A 4,758-nucleotide genomic window follows, 5' to 3' on the forward strand; every position below is an offset into this window, starting at 1 on the left:
GCACATGCCGAACTGAACTGTCCAAAAAAAACACAAAGGTTTATGCTATTATGAGATTGAAACAAAACAGTCTCACTTTCACCGTTAATTTTGAGAAGGAAGAAATTTATGTTATAGGAAACAAAAGGAGGACAGAGGCATCGGTCAGTTGGCAGGATATATCTCACATGAGGTGGGGGGGGGGGGGAAGGCTATTGCCACTAGGTTGGATCAGGGGCTTATTGCCCGGATCGATGTCTTTCAAGGGGTTATTTACCCAGAAAAGTGGCTTTCAGGGGCCTATTGCCCGCAGGGGCCTATTGCCTTCAGGGGCCTTTGTCCCTCCAGCCGAGTCACTGGCTTGACGGCTCAGACTCGTCCTAAGTCGAAAAAATTAATTGCAATAATAATTTCACAGCCGCGACCAAGATAATGGCCAATTTGATGGTGTCCACCGGTGTCAAAAGGAGGATTAACGTTCTATTTTCGTATCTTGGTGCAGGGGGGATCTGTTTCAAATATTGGGGGGGGGGACATTTGCTTTGGTGCAGGCGTGTAGCAACTTTCATCCCAAAAATTGTTTGCGCCAGGGCTGGGATTTGAGTTGTGAAAGTAGGGAGGGGGGCAAACCTGCCAGCAAGACTATCTAAGCGGAGAGCCACCATCGGTTGGCGCGGAGCGTATAAGAATTTTTTTGGCTTCACAAACCCTCCAGATGGCCGGAAACAGCACATCCCGAGTGCTCTAAGCTGCATGTATCCATCCTTGAAATATGGATCTCATGTCTGCAATTGTATCTAGATAGTTAATTATCGTTTATAAATTTGAAGATGATTGATAGTAGAACATATGGTCAGATGGTGATGTACAACTTTTGTTATACGTCACTGTCTAAGCGGAGCGCCATCATCGGTTGGTAAGGAGCGTCGAAATTTTCGATGAAAGGTACCCTTAGATCGGTAAAATTAACACCCATATAGGCTTTAAACTGCATCTAAACAATTAATGAACGTGTGTAAATTTAGGGAGGACGGATAGAAGAACTTATATGGTGATGTACAACTGAAGCTTATACGTCAGTATTTAGGCGGTGCACCACCATCAGTTGGCGCGGCGCGTCGAAATTTAAGCAAAAAGGAAATCCTAGATCAGCAAAAATGACACCTCTGGTAACAATAAATCGCATCTAGACAGTTCTTTCCCCCCTAAAATTATTAGTATATTGTGCATTGGACCGATCAAGAATATGTTCAGCACCCACTTCGAAATTCTCCCCGCGGTCCCCACTTCTTTGAGCACTTGGCAAATATTGGGGGCTGAACATACCTTTACCCCCCCCCCCCACTTTTTTCATGGGGATAAGCCCCTCAAGTTCACCGGTTCCGTCGCCACTGAAGTCGAGGCGGGCTGACTTTTTGGATTTTACAATGCGACAAGGTGCAACAAATTCAATACACTGTGTATTTAATTTAATTATTGATATACCCACTATGCAAATCTGGCTTTCGTAAATCGTTTCTCTGGATTGAGTTATTCAACGCATCCCGTAGAGCAGCAAAGTTGAAAATCAGTTCCTGAAGCTAGCACTGTAGCACATGCCGCGGATTCATCACATGCAGAATTGAATCGCTAGTGTGTTAGCTCCAGGATTCGTAACCTGTGCTGCGAACCATGTGCTAGCTCCAGCTCCAGTTATTCTGCATGCTACATGTTACGATGTTAAACACAAATTCGACTTAGATTCGAAACAAATAGGCCTATATGATAGAGCTGTTGTGGGGGAATAATTTCGATTAGGTTTGTGCACATATGTCTGCAAAAACGACAAAGAAGTGAACTAAGGTCTGGGAAAAAGTGGGGGAAAATGCCCCCTCCCCCCCCCGTAATCCCGCCCATGGTTCGCGCTATAGTATATATATTCGTCATCTTCATATCTATATGGTTACTGGTTGTTACAGCCCTATTTTCCTTTTTTTTATCGGCAAACCAAAGATCATTACGGATGCGGTCCGTCTAGCTAATTCATTTCGAGAAAAAAAAAAGTAAAAACTACTTTCGGTGAAAGTCTGTGACATTTTTTGGTGATATTTAGTAACAAATTGTGACACGGTCTTAGACAGGCGCGTTGCAAGGAATTTGACAAGGGAGGGGCGAAGCTTTTAGGCAAACTATCTAAGCGTAAAAGAAAATTTTGGCCGAAAATGCCTCCCAGATCACTGGAAATGGCACTTCCCATGCCTTGTAAGTTGCATCTAAGCATTTTCTATTTTTAAATTACTAGCAATATCATAAACAAAAAATACGATCAACAAAAACTATGCCACCAAAATTGGGGGGGGGGGTATTAGATACTATATCCCCCACCTAAAATATTGGGGGGAACATGTCCCCCCCCCCCCATGATTGCCGCCCATGTCTTGGTGGACATAACATTCCCAGAGACATTACACATTAATTGTTGTATTAGACGCCCGATTTTGTTTATCATATTGTAACGGCGTTTCTTTAATTTGCGACTTTGGTCAGTTTTTGTGCTGTAATTAGGTCCAGTGGGAAACAATTAACACAAACGTGCAAGTTTTAGAAAGAAAACATTTCTAGCTAACGTGCTCAGTCTATTTATATCTACTGATAAAGCGATTTTACGTTAAATTCAACCCAATTACATCGCTCGATCTACAGGTGTTTATGCTGATACTTTGATAGTACTATTTACAGGTTCTGCCCGATATTCATAAGGTCCGATATTCATAAGGGTCATTGTTCATAAGGTTCGTTATTCAAAACGTGCCATTTTTCGATAAAAAGGTTCGCTATTCATAATGGAAATAAAGGTTCGTCATTCATAATAAAAAGGGATCATAATTCATACGGTCCGGTATTCATAATGGAAACAAAGGTTCGATATTCATAATGGGCAAAACGGTTCGATATCCATAATGGACAAAAAGGTTCGATATTCATAGCCTAATGGGACAAAGGGTTCGATATTCATAATAGAACAAAGGGTTCGTAATCCATAATAGACAAAAATTTCGTTATTCATAATAGGAAGAAAGGTCCGATATTTATAATGGAGCAAAGGGTCCGTTATTCATAATGGGAAAAAGGTTCGTTATTCATAATAGGAGAAAGGGTCCGATATTCATAATCGATCAAAGGGTTCATAATCCATAATGTGAAAAAAGGTTCGTTATTCATAATAGGAGAGAAGTGCGTCATACAAGTGCAAAAGACGTCCTCCATTTTCGCGAACGCCTATAGTGTTCAATCAGTGACAGACTTTTTATCCGGGGGGGGGGGCACAGCAGTTCTATGGGGGCACCACCAGATGGTGGCGGATGCATAAATTTTGCAGAGAATATGAGCCACACACTATCAAGACCATGCTTCACCCTACCCCCTGCAGCAAAACCTACATTTTCGACATATTAACGGCATAAACTTGTACGTTTCCTAAAGGGGGTCTTTTCCTAATTGTGAATGATACCGAACCTTTTTGGCTAGGCCTATTATGAATAACGAACCCTTTTTTTCCATAATGAATATCGTCTCATCTACCTATTGGCATTTGTCACATATTGTTGGTGTAATTTGGCGATGACACCTATTTATTCTTCGTTTATCTGCAAATTAGCCAGGCCCGGAAAGGGTCATTTCCGGCGATCTAGGGAGTATCTTTACTCAAAAAGTTTCTGTACGCTACGCGCCAACCTGTGGTGGCCCTCCGCTTAGATAGTGTCGAAAGCGCCCCTAGAGACCATTCTCGCCCATCCTGACCAATACTCCTAGCTCCGCCACTGCTTTTTCACCATTATGAATATCGAACCCTTTCACCGATTATGAACAACGGACCTTTTCCACCAATTCTGAATATCGAACCCTTTTACCAATTATGAACGACGAACCTTTTTTTTATATTATGAATAACGAACCTTATGAACAATGAACCCTTTTGCTCATTATGAATAGCGAACCTTATGAACAATGAACCTTATGGATAATGACCTTTATGAACAATGAACCTTATGAATATAGAACCTTATGAATATCGGGCTGTCACCGTTGCTGATTGCAGTAAGTTTGTAACACATAAGTTCGTGCTTCATTGCCAGCTGGTTAAAGCTATAGTTATAGGTGACTCTTTGCATCCCATACAGACATGCACTCCTTTTCATTCTTGCCCTTATAGTTTTTTTTTTCTGTGTAAGAGGGTTGTGGGGGAGGAGATGAGGAGGGAGAGGCATGGGCAAGGAGGGAAGGGAAGAGGATGGAGAAAGAATTTTAAGTCTTCCTATCATTTCAAAATGCAAGTTTACACCAATTCATTGTGGTGGTGTGGATTTGAACAAATAAATCATCAAATTATATTTGCTAATTGAAGTTTGTTTCTCTTTTCTCCAATTTTTTCCCCCCTGATAGTTCACGTAAATCCGAGAGGTCCAGATTGCACCCATTTAGTCCTCAGTTTTGGGAATTAGAAGTACCCTTTTTCATTAATGATATGTACACTTTTTTTTCCAGTTTTGCCAATGATAAAAAAGACACTTAATTTATTTAAGAAGTGATCTTTTGTTTTGGGTGACCCTTGGATTTTGAACAAGACAACTCAAAAAACAGTATGTTGGGGGAAACTTTATAATTGGTATGTGGGTGCATGTTATTGATTGCAAGAACTCCAATATTTTATGCGGAGGTCAAATGTCATTTGAAAACTAAAATCGATAGCTCAAAAAGTCATGTAAGGTCAGGGTCTGAAAACGTAGACACGATAACGCA

The sequence above is a fragment of the Apostichopus japonicus genome, chromosome 11, assembly GCF_037975245.1.
Source record: "Apostichopus japonicus isolate 1M-3 chromosome 11, ASM3797524v1, whole genome shotgun sequence".
In the NCBI taxonomy this organism is placed as follows: domain Eukaryota; kingdom Metazoa; phylum Echinodermata; class Holothuroidea; order Aspidochirotida; family Stichopodidae; genus Apostichopus; species Apostichopus japonicus.